Here is an 18,796-nt window from a genome sequence, read left to right on the forward strand (position 1 = left end):
CTTTAAGAGTTGGAGAATATGTTGTTTATGCTCGATGTGATATTCCACTTCTTGAACCTTAGAATTTTATCTTAAATATGATGTGATTGGCATTGGGTGATATTCATAAAGTGACATAAATGGGGTAATTTTTGTTGCACTATGGAAGGAAGTGTTATACCACCATTAAGCCAGAGGCAACCATTTGACCCATTGTGTCTCTTTATCAAATACAAAGAAACAAATATATCCTTCCAAACTTTTGTTTACCATCTCATTTTGCCCATTAGATTGAGGATTATAAGATGAGCTATGAGCTAATTGAGTACCAAGACAAGAAAATAATTTTGTCCAAAAATTTCCAATGAAAATGGGATCTTTGTCGCTTACAATAATCTTTGGGTTTCCATGTAGCTTTTGAATTGTTTCCATAAATGCAGTAGAAATTGTACTGGCTTTAAATAGATGAGATAATGCAAAAAAGTGTACATGCTTGGTAAGTGTGTCAACTACCAACATTATGACACTCTTTCCTTCGGACTTGGATAAACTTGTAATAAAATCCATTGGGACCTCCTCCCAACATTGACTTTGAATGTTTAAAGGTTGTAATAGACTCGGGGCCTTAATTGTCTCAACTTTATTTTGTTGGTAAACCAAACATTCTACAACAAACTTTTGAATATCAGATTTAAGGCCATCCCAAACAAATTCCTTCTTAACCCTGTCGTAAGTCTTTAAAAATCTCAAGTGCCCTGCTAAGGGAGAGGCATGAAATTCCATAAGAATATTTTGTTTGAGTTGGGAATTATGACATGGGTATAAGTGATCTTAGTACCATAATATATCATTTTTCCAGCTAAATGTATGAGATGTACTCGGATCTTGTGTAAATTTTGAATGAGTGCCCACACTTCTTTGTCATTCTTCCATTCATCCCTTGCTTTGTTTATCCAATCTCGTTGGATAATTGAAATGGAACAAGGCAATGCTTCCACATCCTCATCATTTCTTGAGAGTGCATCTCCCACAACATTTTTCTTCCATTTTTTGTAGATGATTTCAGAGTCATAACCCAACATCTTTGTCACCCATTTTTGTTTCCCTTCTGAAGATAATATTTGTTCTAAAAGGTATTTAAGACTATTATGATCTGTTTTTATTTTCAAGTGTCTTCCCATTAGGTAGGGTCGCCATTTCTTAAGTGCATGTAGTATTTCCAACATTTCCTTCTCATAAATAGCTTTGTGTAAATACTTTCCTTTGCTTGGACTACTTTCGAAAGCAATGGGTATTTCATCACGCATTAAAACAACACCAATTCCATTTCGTGAGGCATCACAATCCACAATAAAGGTTTTTGTGAAGTCTGGCGTAGCTAAGACCAGTGCTTGGCACATTGCTTCTTTAACATGTTCAAAGGCCTTCGTTGCTTCTCGAGTCCATAAAAATGCATCTTTCTTAAATAATGTTGTTAGAGGTGCTACTATTTTACCATAATTCTTAAAAAAATTGTGATAATACCTTTTCAACCCGAGAAATCCTCACAGATGCTTTATGGATGTGGGGATTTTCCATTTCTTAATGGATTTCATTTTGCTATGGTCTACCTTAACACCTTCATGAGATACAATATGACCCATATATTCCACCTCTTGTACTCCAAAGAAACATTTGAATCTTTTTGCATATAATTGTTTCTCCTCCAATTGTTTGAGAACCATGTCAACGTGTCGAGCATGATCCTTCCAAGACTTGCTATAGATTAGTATATCATCAAAAAAATACTAACACAAATTTTATAAGGAAGGGTTTGAAAATGGAATTCATTAAACCGTGAAATCTAGAAGGTGCATTAGCAAGGCCAAAAGGCATGACCAAAAATTCATAATGACCCTCATGTGTTCTAAATGTTGTTTTCAGAATGTCTTCTGTCTTCATTCAGATTTGGTGATATCCTGAATGAAGATTCAACCTGGTGAAGTAAATCGATCCATGCAATTCATCCAATAGTTCATCAATAACAAGGATGGAAAATTTACTTTAATAGTGAGCTTGTTGAGGTCCCTATAATCCAAACAAATGTGCCATGATCCATCCTTTTTGTGTCACAATACTACTAGAGTAGAGAAAGAGATTTGACTAGGTTGAATTATACCAGCCTCTAGCATTTCTCCAACCATATGTTCAATTTGACTCCTCTGGGCATAGGGATATCTGTAAGGCCTGATGTTTGGAGGAACCCTTCTTGGAATCAAATGAATAGCATGATCATGATCAGGAATAGGTGGGAGACCTTTGGGAGTCTCAAATACCTTACAATGATTTTCCAAGACTTTTTGGAGATCTAGAGAAATAGATGATTTTGATGTGGGAACCTCCAGCAAACACAATTGTGCAATTACGCCTCATTTTTATTTATTTAGAAGCTTTGTCATTCCATTAGAGATGATTATCTTTCTTGGTTTTCGTGTCATACCTCTTAATTCAACTTCCTTTCCTTCCAAAGAAAATTTCATGAAAAGTTCTTGAAAATTAAAATCTATTGTACCTAAGGATTGTAGCCGTTGGACTCATAGTACAACATGAGCATGACCCATTGGAATGGAAAGCATTGGGCTATTCAATACATATTCTCCCATGGATAGCTTGATATTATGGCACTTTCCACAAAAATTGATGGTTCCTCCACTTGCAACCATCACTTGACACTCTGGTGCTAGATATAGGAAGCAATTTAATTCCTTGGTTATCTTATAATGAATAAAATTATGGGTATTGCCTGAATCAATCAACAATATTACCTTTTTCTTCTTGATATGTCCTTTTATCTTGATAGTTTGAGGAGTGGTAATTCCGACCAATGCATTACAAGATATGGTCGGATTCATTTCTTCTTTCTCTAGGATTTGTTCCTGGTGTATAGCCTCTTCCTTTGACATTTCTTTTTCCTTTTCTTCCTCCTCTTCACAATCTATGTAAAATAATTTCTTCTCGGCACACTTATGACTTTTAATGTAATTTCTATCACAACTATAACAAATCCCTTTTGCTCTTTTTTCTTCCAAATGTTGGAGTGTCAACCTTGTAGGTTGTGGAAGGCCATGGGAAACAATATTGCCATCCTTATCGTTGTGAGTGGTAGGCTTCCTTGTTGCCATAATTTTTCTTTCCATTTTTCTTGCCAACCTTAATGCCTTCTCCAGTGAGTGAGGTCCCCGAAGGCGAACCTAATGTTGGATGTTATTCTTTAAATTCCCTATGAACACATCAATCTTATGCTCCTCTAGAATACCTTTTACCCTTATATTCAATTTTTGGAAATCCTCAATGTGGTCCATCATTGAACCCTTTTATTTGAGGTTTATCAATTAGCTAAAAAAAGTGTTTGTTTTTGTAACCCCATAATGTGCTATCATTTCTTCCATAAAAATTACCCAAGTGACAATTTTTTTACGAGAGCAATGTCATCGATACCATACAAACGGATTTGGTTCCAAATATAAAGTTGCAATCCATACCTTTTGTGTGTTTTGCACATTATGGAGATTGAAATATTGTTCCATCTATAGTATCCATGTTATGGGATCCTTGTCATCAAACTTCCTCATATCGATCTTTGGAATGTGGTGGGTCTTTGTTCCAATGTTAGAGTCTATGAAATCATGATTAACATTTCTTTGGTTCTCATCATGAGTTTCCTCTACTACCTTTTCGCCATTGAGAAGAGTTTCTTATAGCCAGTTTGTCAAATCTTCCTTCAAACCTTCCATGTATTTCTTCAAATCTTCAATGTTGTCATTCGTAGGATCTTGATTAACATTTCTTTTGTTCTCGTTATGAGTTTCCTTTACTACCTTTTCGCCATTAGGAATCCTTTCTTGTAGCTTTTTTGTCAAACCTTCCTTCCAACCTTCCATGTATTTCTTCCAATCTTCAATGTTGTATTTCAGACCATCCATCTTAGCTTCCATTCCATCCATATTGACTTCCATGCCTTTCATATTAGCTTACACGCCATTTATCTTAGCTTCCATACCTTTCTTTAAACCATCAATCTTAGCTTCGGTTACCTTTTGTGAGAATGAAAGATGTTGCACTTGGTCTTGCAATTTTGATATATCATGTTTCATTTCTTCGTCTTCTTCATGAATCATGCTAGAGATTTCAGGTTTCTTACTAGGTGTTTCCATTTCTTTCTTCGAGGCATCAATTATTGAAAATTATGCTTCACTATGCCCTTTGAAATTCAAACTATTTTTTCAACCCATGCTTATGCAAAATTTAAAAAAAAACTACACACTTTTTCTTCACTTTGTACAAGATCGATATTAAATCTATTGTATCTCTGTAATTACAGATCTCCAAAATCTGAAATTGGCTCCTATGGTAGCCCTTAGAGTCCTCTTTCGAATTCAACCAGTCTGATCAAAATTGGATTCCCCAAGAAAGGGTTATGCCCAATCTCCCAAGATGACTTGATTATATAATTTCTCAGTAGAGTGAACTTATACGATGTGCTATGTGTCATTGTTTTGACATTCGGATCTGAAAAAGATATACATAAAACTATAGTCCATCATATTTCTGTAACTTCTTACGAAAGTTCAATCTAATTCTCGCAGTGAAAATTATGATGAGCTTCCCAAGGTCACCTATTTGGAATGTAATTCGAAATTCTACAAAAACCCTAACTTCCTCAGATCATATCGAAAATATAGTGACACGAGATCTGAAATTCAGACCCAAGGTTAAAAAGTATTTTGGCTCAAATGGGTTTTGTTTTTAGCTTATGAAACTTAATAGAGAAAACATTATAGAGAAAATTCCACGATGACATGTTTAGAGCAGTGAAACCCTAGAATCCAAAGCTCTCATACCAAATGTTATGAAACCAACTCAAAAAAGATAGAAAAGATAGATCAACGCCTTATAAATCAGCCTCTTCGAGGGGGAACCCTCCTTTAGATTACGCAAATGAACAATTCTTGGATGATACAAATGACAAAACCTCCTTTCTGTATATAGCAGTCTAAGGGGTTACAATATAATCAAAGCCAACATAACAATAATAATAGAAGGACACAATAATAACAATAGTGGGCTTCTATGGGGCACAATGGGGACAATAGGGACACAAAAATAACAGTAAGGGATACAATGACAATAGTAATGGTGGAATCACTAGTATTATAGGGACCTAAAACTATCAAGTTGAAGTGAATAGTTCATTGTCTCTAAATACTATGTAGGAACTATTGTTAAGGACTATCCAATCAACAACTTTCATGGATTTTGCAGGCAATGTTTTGGAAAATTTCACAATGCAGGTTTGCAACGGTGGGCATTGACTTTCAATCTCACTTGAGAAGGTGTGATTATGAATGTATCGAAGGATAAACATGTGTAAGAAAGTGGATTTGAGAATTAAAATCTCATAAGAAGGATTATAAACTCATAAAATCATCAACCAATCATGAATAGACTAAGGAAAATCAAGGAATGGCATATCATATGATTTAGTTCTTTGGATTGAATTAACAAAAAGTTCTTTGGATAGAATTAGCAAAAAGCTCCAAAATTTAAGTGTAGGAAAATTTTTGGAGGGTGTTTGTTGCATCGAAAACATACTCCTAGGCATTCATTTTAGTCCATCGACATATGCAGTATACAATTGCATTAAGAGTTAGATATTTTCAACACATGGTTTATGAGCACGTCAGTAATATTTTCATTGAATTCCTAAACTAGGTTGTGTCATATGACCAATCATCAAAATCGTTTTGTGAACATGAATTTATCATATTCATTACAATGTATTTTGAGTGAATGAATAGTTATAATTTCATTCCTTAATATTTTTAATGTGAAGGAATGATCGTGATCCCATTTTGAGTGTAAGTTTGAATCAATACCATAATCTATATTAACGTTAGCAACACATTTTTCAGAACACCAAATTATTGTATACTTTGGTTAGGCATATAATCATGCTTTCCACTAATTTCAATGTTTTGGGGTGATGTTTTAGTTTATGTACTCCATAAAAAAAAAAAATTATATACATTTTTGGTCAAATAAAACTTATACCCCAAATTGTTTTTGGGCATGTGCAGTATGGCATACATAAACCAATGTCATTGCGCTCCTTTTTTGGAAATAGTGATGTGATTATGGTGGCGTAGGGTCTTCGAATGAGTTCTTGCATTTGAATAAGCTCACATCAGTGGCTGCATATTGGACCTCACCTTTGATAAAATATAAATTTTGATTGAAATTTTGGAGTCTAAATTTTGATTGGAATGTGAGAGTCTCGAACAGAGGCATAGTTTTACACTTTGTACATTTTTGGAAACAACATTTAACACCTTATCACTAGGGGGACCTTGAATTGAGTGTTGTGTATGTATATAAATCAATAATTTAATAATTCACATCATCCTTCATAATGATAAACAATATGAATAATGGGCACAAAATGAGGGTCTCTAAGTTAGAAAATAGATTCCTTTATGAAAAAAACTATTCTTTGTTCCTTCCTTTGAGTCAAAGGAACTTGGAATATTTTCACTATGATAATAATAAGTATCAGGGTCGAAGTCCTTGAATTGCAACTTGATGGAGCCTCATTTTTCTAAGAAATAAGCAAGGTTATTTGTTGATTTAGAGAAAGGAGGGTGTCCCTTTTTCTCTTTTCCAATCACAAAGGAACGCACATGTCATTAGTGTCATGTTTATACAAATGGAGCTAGGAGGTATAACATGTGAAGCAATTTTGAAGTGTGGAGGTGTAGGTTGCAAAATTGAGGTGCAAAATTTCAGTGTGATGAGAGGAGAGTCATATTCTAACCTACATTAGAAAACAATGATGCATTTCTTTTCAATATTTGGTTGGGAGGAATGTGCTATTTCCCTAATCTTTCCCAAGAAATTAATTATGGTGAGATGATTGTGATTTTCCTATGTCTATTCAGTTACTTTTTTATTATTATTATCTACTAGTGTATTATAAGGTCACCTTGACATTATTGATTTATCAATGGATGGTAAATGAGACATTTGGCCTAAGAATACATGTATATGTGCAATGGTTTTATATATAATTCTAATGTAGTGAAGTGAAAGGTTGAATTCATACTAGTCTATTAAATTAGAGTAAAATAATGATAGAGATGTTTACTAGCATGTGAGCTGAACTCTAAAGGTTGAAATGATAATAAACCATATCATTTAATAAGAAATATGGATTTAGTTATTTGGATAGAATTAACAAAAAGTGCACTGTAGAATTCTAGCTTTAGGTAAAAAATAAGAAAATAAGGGTGAAGATAAAATAGGAGTCACATGAAAGAAGTGTGAGATTCAACTAGAAGTAATCAGATGAGAAAAATAGGAGTATAAGTCACTATTAAATTCTATGCAATTAATAATGAATAGATGTGCTAAATAAGGATACAAACCTCGAATATATAAGTATTCTTGGAATTTAATTAAATACTTAAATTATGTTTGTGAGTCTAGCTAAGATCCATGAGAAACTAGCATCATTCTACTATAATCTGAGCAATACTTTGCTCACCAATTATGTGGGAGGACACATGTATATTCTGTAAAATGAATACCATAAAATTTCTTATAGAGTAGAACCTTCAAGTGATGGTTGAGTATCATATGTTATAATGAAAGTACTATGTTCAAGCTGTAATTTGTATGAGAATCTCATAATCAAAAGCATAAGGGAGTGTCATGGAAAATATACATATATAATCCTTTGATATAATCCATGTGTTTACATTACTGTTATGGATTATAGGGACAAAATTAGTGTGTGCCAAAATATGGTCACTTGCATTTTAAGCAAGGGTTTAGTCTATATCAATATTCAATGGTAAAGAGAAACATTTATGAATATTAGCAGAACTCAATAACTAGATCTGAGCAAGGAGGGCCATAGCCCCATAACTACAAAATAAATAGAGAAAAACCCAAATTTAAGTATAATAAAATATTAAATTATGAAGTAATTCTAAGAGAACTAATACTCAAATTACTGTAAATAAATATAATACAAACACATGTCATTATATATTCCATGTAAAATTGGAAGAGAATGAGCATAGATACTATGTAAATACAATACAACTTAATAATTTATATTCTTATAAAAGTTCCAATAATGTAATCCAAAAGAGGTTGATATGGACCCATTAAATTAGAAAAACAACTATTAATATAGGCTCTTAACATTGAATAATATCTAAATAATAAAAGGTATATTAACCATAAAAGCCCTTCAAGTGAAGCAATATAGAAATGGTCTTAATGTTTAGTCGAAGACACATAGCTGTTGCATCCTCTTCTGAGGAGCTAAGGAAAAAAAAACTATAAGCATTTCTTGACAACTAGCCATAAAGAAAGTGTGGTTGATTTGAGAGAAAAATTGTCTATATTAGTCTCAAACAATAATGGTAATCCCCAAAGATGCAGCAATAAGAAATACATTAATTGGGTATACGTGTGACAGGGTAAAATAAATTACGGTCAGAGGGAAACATCATGGGTACTACATTATAATTATTTGCAAACTAATAGAATGAGTGGAGAGTAAGAGACATACTTGAGAAACGACTTAACCCCAATTTCATGCGGGTTGTCTACAAATTAATTTAAGAATACGCTCTCAACATATTTCCTAGGGGGATGAAAGTATTTACCCATTAAATAAGAAAAAACCTAGAAACCTGAAATAAACCAAAGTTAAGTTGAAATAAACCAAAGTTAAGTCCAAAATAAAACAACTTTGTGGGTAATTTCTACGCCAATGTATGACAATGGTATGCCAAGTTTATACCCTTAAAATCATAGGCCAAGAAATTACATTGCAACCAGAAAGTCTCAAAGAATTTCTTGGCATATCCATGTTATTTATTTCCTATACACATGGATTTTAATGAAGGAAATGAAATTAAACTCACAACTCACAAATTGAGAGAAGAGGGAAATGCATAAAATGGGATGCAATTTAACTATTATTCTTAAAAAAGAAACCACCGAGACAAAATCTGTCTCCTTCAAATCGATATGTGGATGGAATTGGAACTATGGAAGTTCGAATCAGTAGAATGTGGCAAGAAATTAAACTTCATTATAGAGTCGAACCAAGAAGTGCTGTGGCTGTGAGAACCAATATGGATTTTACTAAATGAGTTTTTGGTTGGGTTTTCTTTCAACCTAATGGAGACCATTTAATCACCTCCATCGGATTACCATTAATTGTTGGGTACAAAATTTCCATGTTTCGTCATGTGAAGGAAAGTTGGTAGCCCATTTGTAGCTCAACCAAATAGCACCATGTGGAGAAAAAATTGACTTCAAAATACAATTGTAAGCCACCTCCCATTAGGGCCAGGTGTACAATGTTAATTTTTATTATTAACTAAGTCACGCTTTCTAATGTAAGTGCATTACTTTTGGAATTTAATGATTATTTTTCATATCATCTTAATTTCTCTTTCTCATTACTATTTATGTATGTAGCAATGAATACAAAGAATAATTATCATTCATGACTCTTCGATATCCAGCCCGTGAACATTCTATCTTATGAGGGATTTGTCTCTTCGCAAGGACTACTTCGGTGTCCTAAGGATTTTTTCACAACATTAACATCACCCTCGTAACCATGCCATACATAATATGGTGATTTGGTGATGTGTTCATGTATCATATTATGTTTTCATAGATACATATGTGTTTCCAATAATTATTTATTAAATATAACATGATTATTCTTCTTGTCTATTTATATGTCATTACGAGTGTTTTATCTACAAACTGTATACAATAAACATCTACGATTACTTGTTTCCTTTTAAACTTTTAAAACTAATTTAGCATTTCCATACACAAACAGAATGTAGAATAACTCATATACAATACATATTTGAGTTACTAATTAATGCATTAGGAGAATCCACTCTCCACAAAGTCAATGAACGACTAACCCATTAGTTCCCCCTAGCTCTAGGCTCCTTTCCTTTTAGAATGAAATCAATAATTATTGGTCACCTACTATGAAGCATTAGTAGTTTCTTGTAATACCAACTGAATATTTGTTGCACAAGCCCATTCCTTATCTCCCACTAGATCTTGTATTTACTTTACCACGATTTTCCATTCTCTCTTGCAATGCCATTATTTTATCTCCCAGCCATGACATTTCTCTTGTGTCAAGACTTTTGGTGGTTTGGAATTTCTCATCCTAGAAATAAATGATGGTTTTCTTTTGGCCATAACCTATTCTAATTGTTTCTCATAGTTGGAAAACCAAATTACTCACATGGTGGCTAGATTTGTTTTTTCTAGAAATTACTAATAAGTAAAACAATAATGTTTTCTTAATAACCATAATATTTACAATTTATGAAAATATCCAATTCTCGCTTCTAAACCTTTCATTTATTGTTCAAATCGCAAAATCACGACTCTTATTAAAACTTGGTTTTTATTAGCAATATTACATCTCCCCTCCCCTTAAAAGGGAACATCATCTTTAGTGTTGTCTGCATTCATTCCCTCCTTTGGAACATCATCGGAACAACTTTCCTCATTTCTTATTATATTTCCCATGTGGCCTCCTCATTCCCAAATTGCTTCCATTACACATTGACCCAAGTCATTGCTAGATTATGGAGTGTAGTTTCCCTTCTGTCCAAAATTTATATAGGCTCAACCTAGAGCTCGCCTTTCAGTTCGACTCGTACACCAATCGAATCGATAACATGAGTAGGGTCATGAATATATTTTTTGAAAAGACATAGATGAAATACATTATGAACCTTAATCTCCGGTGGAAATAATATTTGGTATGCCGTTAGCCCTACCCTATCTACTATTTTCAACATCCCACAAAATTGGCGAGCTAGTTTAGCAGAATCTCCCAATTTTAAGGTACTCTTTTTCGATAAGTATTTAATATATACATGTTCCCCTACTTGAAATTCTTTGTGTGTTGTTTTTAAATATGAATAACTCTTTTGTATATTTTGTTTTGCTTTTGGGTTTTGCTTTATTTTCTTCAACATCTAGTTCATTTCTTTTAACTTATCTTATCCGAACTTAAGCCTCTCTTAACAACAACTCCAACATAAGGGAGTGGATCACTTCCTTCCTGGCGTATAACCTAAAAATGGCTCATCTTGGGTGATTGCTCATAACTCTTGTTATAGAAAAAATTAACTAAACACAAATAGTCCTCCAAATAGTCCTCCCATTTAGTGGGTTGGTTCATTATGTACGTGGATAACATGTATTCAAGGACCTAATTGATCATTTCATTTTTCCCATCTATTTGTGGGTGATATGAAGTTCTAAAGCTCAGTTGCATTAACATTCTTGTAAACAATGCCTTCCAAAAGATGGAAGTGTATTTTGCATTCCTATCCGATATGATATTCTTTTTTTTCTTATGAGGCATGAAGATTTCCTTCATGAAAAACTCTGCCACCTATGAAAAGTTATAAGTAGACTGAAGAAGTATACAATGAGAATGATTTGATAATTTTTCTACAATAACCATAATCAAATCATGATATTTTCTATTTTTTTGTAAACCAATAATAAAATATAATGAAATTACCTCTCATTTCAATTCCAGTATAGGCTAGGGGTTGAGTACTCCTAGTGGGTGTGGCTACTCTACCTCTACTTGCTGGAATAATTGGCATTTTTCCAAGTACTTAGGTACTTCCTTCTTCATACCAGGCCATAAAAACTCATTTTCCAGAGATTTAATGATTTTTTGATAACTAGGGTGGAATGACAACAGTCTCTTGTGTTGTTCATCTAGTATCAATTGTTTAAGTCTCACCACATTAGATACATTTATTTTGGTTCTAATTGTTAGTAACTCATGTTCATTAATTATATATTCCAGTTATTCTCCATAATTGGTTGTACTGCTCAACCTTTGAAAAATATCATTATAATATTTGTCTTCTAAAGATATTGTCTTAGTTTGTTCTATAAAATTTGTTTTAGCACTACATACTGTTACCTCACAAATATGCTTCATACTCTGACTTAGTTCATCCACCTCTTTGTTTTCCTTCCCTTTCATATACTTAATGTAACATTTTTATTCACTCAAGGCAGCGATCCATCTATCTTGCCTAGAATTCATGTCAGGTTGAGTAAAAAAATATTTTAAACTCAAATAAATAGTAACTAAAGAAAACTTGTTAAAAATTAAGTAATGCCTCCACATCTTAAGTACGTGACTGAATAGAGAAAATTCAAGGTCATAAACTATGTAATTTCTTTCACGTTCCTTTAATTTTTGAGATTCATAAGTTACCACATAATTTTCCTACATGAGTACCATCCAAAACCTTCCAAACAAGAGTCAAATGAAACTATAAAATCTCTATAAAGGTCTGATATTTTTAGCACATGTGCAACAATTAGTAGATTCTTTAACTATCCAAAGCTCTCTTAACATGTTTGGGTCCACACAAATTTAACCCCCTTCTTTTGCATAGGGCTTATGCAGTATGTCACTTTAGAAAACCCTTCTAAAAATTTGTGATATGATATTGTGATACCCATAAATGATTTAAAATCAACCACATCTTTAAGAATCATCGAGTTAATAATGGCTCTTATGTTTTCGAGATCTACAACTCTTCCATCCTTAGATATTACATATCCTAAATATTGTATCTTATCTTAATAAAATTTTCATTTGCAAAACTGAACGTATAATTGATGTTCACATAGAGACTATAACATTACTTCTAAGTATTGTTTGTGCTCGTCGAGTGTCTTCAAATAAATGAATTTGTCATTTATAAATGTTAGCCTGAAAATTATCCATAAATCTTCTAAAATAACTATTCATCAACGACATAAAGGCAAGTAGTGCATTTGTAATTCCAAAGGGTCAAGTATTGTAACTTCATAGTGTTTGTATCGTGTTCAGAAAGCTATTTTAGGAATATCTTCTTTTATCCTTAATTGGTGGTATAGTGACCTCAGATATATTTTAAAGAACATAGTTTCTCCCCTCACTTGTTCAAATTAAGCATCAATCCTAAGCAATGGGAACTTATTCTTAACTCTCAATTTATTCTACTACTCATAATTGATGCATAATCTAAATGTCTTTTCTTCCCTTTTAACAAATAATACCAGTGAACCCCACAATGAAACACTTGGTCTAATTTACCCTTTATTTAATAACTCATGTAACCACATTCTCAACACTATTAATTTTGAGACACTCATATTCTACGTTGCCTTAGACAATAATGTAGCTCATAGTATTAATTCTATGGAAAGATATGTCTATTTTAAGAAAAATAATAGGAATCTAACCCAAAAGTACATTCGGAAATCTTGAATGACTTCTATATCATCCAATTACTTTGTTTTTTCTTCTTGTGAATGGTATTCTTCTTGAATGAAAAATAAATAACATCCTTCTCTTGCATCAATGTTTTAGTATAAAGTAGAAATTTGTCAAAAGGAGATGGGTCTAGGTATGCACTTTACAACCCGAGTTTCTCCATTATCGACGGCATAGGTAAAATTTTTATATACACAATCAATAATCACTCTATTACCTTCTATCCAATCCATTCCCACATGTATTTTCTAGTTCATAATGGTTTTATCCTAATTTAAATCAACTAGACATGTCTTTATGTTGTGGGGAAAAATGCCTATGCAGGACGATCCTATCCACCTAAGGTGTGACAGTGCCTTAGCAACAAACAGAAACAGCTATTCTAGTATTCTTCCTTTATGAATTAAGAATGAAGAGAGATGGATGGACTAACCGGTGTCTTCCGTTTGTCCCTCGATCCGGTTTCTCTTCTCTTTGGGAGCTCCCAGCTACTTGCCTTCTCACTCGCCCAGCTTCAAGAGGTTTCTGCAAGATCACAAGAAGAGAACACTACACAAAGACATATATTCATATTCATAACTAGCTCAGGATTAGAAATAAACTAAACATACTAATGCAATCATACATCAAAGATACACCAATATATAGGAGGAACCAAGATAGCTTTATTGATGAATAAGAAGGTTCAGGAAGAGATACAACCCAGAGGGCTCCAATCCAGCATCTCCTTCCCAGCAAATGAAATTCCTATCTTTACCTTCCTTCAAAGAATTAAGCACCCAATGATTCCAGTCTCAAACCAACAGCAATTCTTTGCAATAACAAAATTCCAGGCTCCAGATCTCATGGAGGAGAGATCCATATATAGATGTTTAGAGAGAGGATGAGTCAGCTTGAGATCTGACTAGTGTCCTCTCCCTCTGTCAGTTCTTGCTTCCACTTGGAGGTTCTTGCTTCCACTTGGAGATTGAGAACCTCTTACTCATCACTAGTCGAATTCACTGAGGCAAGTGTCATTGAGGAAGATTCTGGAAGCTTCCAGGGTCTTGACACCTTGTTGAATGAACTTGCCATTTGTCAATTCCCGCTCAGCGCACCCTGGTAGTGCTTCTACCTGCGTTGCAGTGCAGGTAGCCAGTGCAGACTTTGCATTTCAGTGCAGACAGCTAGTGGAGCCTCTAAATTGGTCCTGAATTGACTTGTTTTTGAGCAGTTTCTGGTGGAGAACTTCTGTGAATTGCTGTGGTTTGTTAGCCTTGTTCCTCTAGGGGTAGGAACAACATGTTTAGGGACTTTGGAACCCTTGGATTATGGAAATTTCATGCTCAATGCTGTAAGGCACAAAAATGTCTATAACAGTTGCCCCCTAAAGTATGAGGCCGTTTATCGGGTGAAATGCTTTATCAGGAGGATCCGAAGTTCATTCAATGCTGGTAGGAGACCTGTAATAAGATACAATACAATACATTATTTTTCATACTGCTTTCATGATCTAGCTGAGGCGGGCATTCCCATGCTCAGCTTTATAAATTCATTTTTCTGTACATAGAACAAACAATCGTCTGATGGTAGACTGATAATTTTGATGAAATTATCATCCTTTGTGTAGGATGATTATCTGCTGCAATGATGTACATGTCAATTTCTTTATCTTTCCTGAATATATATCGCAGCCCAGATGGATGAAACTAGATCCGGGGTCTTCAAAACGCGTTCGATCTTCACTCTAGGTACAAGTCGATCCATGTGAGAAATGTTCTGAAGTCGAACATGGAAAGACATCGCTTGATTACCGGTCAATGAGGTAAACCATTAACAAGCACGAGAGGAATCACCGATAATGATAATGACCCTCAAGGTACTGCAGTACAATTCACGTGGTGTGAATAAAGGACTTGGCATCGAACACCACGCAAAATCTTTCGGTCGAAGGTCATTGATGTATACCTATCGCCGGAAGTGAGAAACTTGCCATTGAGGCATGCAAGCTTCAAAGTACTGAAGGGGTGTTCCTAGATCAACTTCTTGGATAATGAGCTGATGTCGACAAGAAGTGATCCGTCAAAGGAGGGCCTTAATGAATCCCACATCAATGACACGGAACGGAGCTAATGATTTTGATGGAGGTGAAAACGATCTGATGACATATGATTCAGGGTGGCGGTCATGAAAGGATGAAGGATAATGTACGGCAGTGGATGGGACACTGTTGACTTCTCTGAATGACTTCTCTTGAACATATGGTGACACTTATGCGATGGATTGGTAGCATTACCCCAAATATGGATGGTATGGCGAGACCATGGTGATGTGACCGGTGAATGGAACAACCCAACCCGATTGTGGTACGGAGGAAAAGTGTCATGTTCAAGAGCGACTTGCTACCATCAAAGTTTTCTTGAGTTTCTCCCAATTTTCCCCAGTCATTGCTGACCAGTACCTCTTTATTTTTGTCAAGCTTGAGGAGGATAACATATGCTTGTTCTATAACTTGCCCTTCGGGTAAGCCCATCGCTATGTTTTAACGAGCCTAGTGATAGTGAAACTCGTTCTCGTCTAAAGACAAGTTTGCCGCTATTTAATGCATTTAACGAGTCTAACGACAAGGATAACTCGGTCCTTTTCATTTTTAGAGAGTCTAAAAAGGTACATAAAGTTAACTCCGAAAGTCCTTTTTCGTCATCTAATCCCTTAAGTCCAAAAAAGTTTAAAACAATACAGAAGGGATGAGTTTTCGATAGTTTTAATGAGCCGAACAAAACAAGCGCTCGATCTTTTTGTGCAATAATCCCTCAGGTCCAAAAAGATTAAAATCTAGAGGAGGGATAGCTCTTCCGGTCGCTTTAATGAGCTGGAAGGCCAAAACTCGGCAATCTTTTCATATTTTACGAGTCAGATGAAAAGAGCTTAAAGAAGACTCGTCTTTTGAGGAACGAGTGATGAAACAGGTTAGCAGCTGATTCCAGGTAAGGCTTGGAATTTTCCAATCATGGCAGTGTCACAAGGATGGCTAAGTGAAATCACTCTTCACAGCTGTTCCTCAAAATGGGTAAACAATCAAATGGAGGTGAACGATCGGCCAATGGAAAAGTGGAGGTGACGGTGCAAACACGACCAAGGCTTTAATGGCTGATAATTTACGTTCGCAGTGGTTATTTACCAGGTAGTTCATTTTTTAACGAGCTTAAACGTGGATTGAAACACTTGCTCGATCTTATGTTTATTTTTTAACGAGCATGAACTATGTGCTAAAACTGCTCAGATCTTGCGTTTATTTTTTAGCGAGCATGAACTGTGTGCTAACACTGCTCGATTGCCCAGTCATATGATAAGAATGTCTCATTAAGATTCTATTTTTTATGGAGCTTCATCTTACAAAGCTTTGCTCCGGATCCTTTCGTTATGCAAGTTTGGAAACGACTAATCCTACGAGTTTAAAGGGTTAGACCTACAGGTTTAAAGGGAGGACCTAAAAATTTAAAAAAAAAATAGCCACCCCTTCCTTGCACTCCAAAAGGTTTGCATGCCCCCAGGTATAAAATATGATTTCAAGGTTACCCTTACTTTGTCCGCCAAAACATTTGTTTAAGCAGGAAAGGCCTACCTCTTTCAGGCTACCCAAAGATTACTCCGTTAATCTTTCAAACAAAACACTTCTTCGGCGGTGTCTACCGAGATAGACAAAGGTGAATGACCTCAGTGCCAAACACGTAACTTTGACAAAAGAATCTTATTCTAGAATAACCCCTCTTCCTAGACAGACGGGGTACAGACTAGTCATATTCTTCCGCGGAAACCTACCCTATACCCAAGGTTTTCCTGCCGAAGCAGACCAGGACGCATGCCCCCTGGGTTCCTGTCATATCCTCCCGGATTGCTCGCGCTCATCGGGAGGACGGACCATGGGTTGAGACATTTCTTGAGTGAAGAGACCATTTAGGGATGGTATATGACTATTTGCGATCCGTGATCCGGGAAATGAAAGCTGATCCACGAGCTTGACCACTCTTCCTTCGTGCGGAAAACACATTACTCTAAAGAGTGAGGAGACGATCGCTCCCATGCAATATATATAGTCCCGTCCAAGGAGTAGGTTATAATCCAAGGGTCCTTGAACGACCATCACGTTCATTTGAACGGTCTTCCCTTTCAATGTTATGGGCACATTGGGGAGGATCCCTAAAGGTCGACTGGTTCCTTTATCAAAGCCTGTCAGATTTCCCATTTCAGGCAAAAGCGCTGGTGAACCAAGCGCTTTCCAAGCAATAGAGGAAAGGATACTCACAGATGCCCCCTCATCAATGATGGTGCCAGCCATGACCATTCTGTATATTTGAACGATAATTCTGAATGGTACGCTTGTTGGCAACCGGGGTCTGCCTAGTTGGTTCCAGTCGAACGAGACAACTAGGTTGCTTGGTGGTGGGACCGAATAGACGGTCAGGTATGACTCTGACGAAGTTCCTTCCTGCGATAAAGGAATGGGCAAATTTCCCCCTTGTTCGTCGGAGTCTGTGTTGATGAAGAGAATTTGGACGGTGTCGTCTTTATTCTCCTCTGTGATGGTATCATTCGAAGATAGAGCCTCTGAAGGCAAAACTGGGTCAACTGCCGCCTCAACCTTTTGACTTTCGTCAGGCATGGATTCAGACGGTTCATCCTCAATGATAGGTGCTTCGGCTGACCACCTGAGCGGGCCAGCCGGGTTCTCAACTGGTGAAGGACTTGGCAGGAGTTTTTGATATCCAGGAGGAAGTTGCACTGGTAAAACCGGGCGATCTTCCAAAACTCTTTTAGCCTCGTCTAAGAAGGGACAACGGTGGATGGCATGGCCGCCTTCACACAGTTTGCAGGGAAATCTAGCTTTCCCTCTCTGTCCTGTGACTTCACTTTCACTAGTTGACGGTGAGCTGTCAACATGGCTATCAGAGGTTGACGCCACCGAATTGTGCAAACGGGGAGACTAGTCCCTCAGTATCCAAGGGATGCAGGGACAATCTCTGTGGAAGTGGTCTCCCTTGCATATGACACATGGCGATTTAGGCCTAGTCAGTGCTGTGTGTGGATTTTTGTCAGACGACACTTGTTTGCCCCCAGTCGCTTTTGGCTCCTTCTTCTTCTTCTCTTTCTTCTTCTTTTCCTTCTTCTCCTTAGGAACTTGGTTTTTTGTTTTACCAGTTCCGTCAAGCAAAGAGGAAGGAGAGGGAGAATTAGATGAAGTAGAAGGCTGGTGGGTAACTCTGGACTGGTCTAACTGTTGATTCGACTGTTCAGGAATAATGGTGTTCTGAACAACATTAGTTGAGAAGAGCCAGACCGGCAAGCCAATTGTCAGTCCTGGAAGCGACAATGTGGCCATATGGGGCGCACCAACATCTCCCCAAGAGTAGAAGGGACTAGGATTTCCACCAA

The sequence above is a fragment of the Pinus tabuliformis genome, chromosome X, assembly GCF_031772625.1.
Source record: "Pinus tabuliformis cultivar Carrire ecotype Pingquan chromosome X, CPIR1, whole genome shotgun sequence".
Lineage (NCBI taxonomy): Eukaryota > Viridiplantae > Streptophyta > Pinopsida > Pinales > Pinaceae > Pinus > Pinus tabuliformis.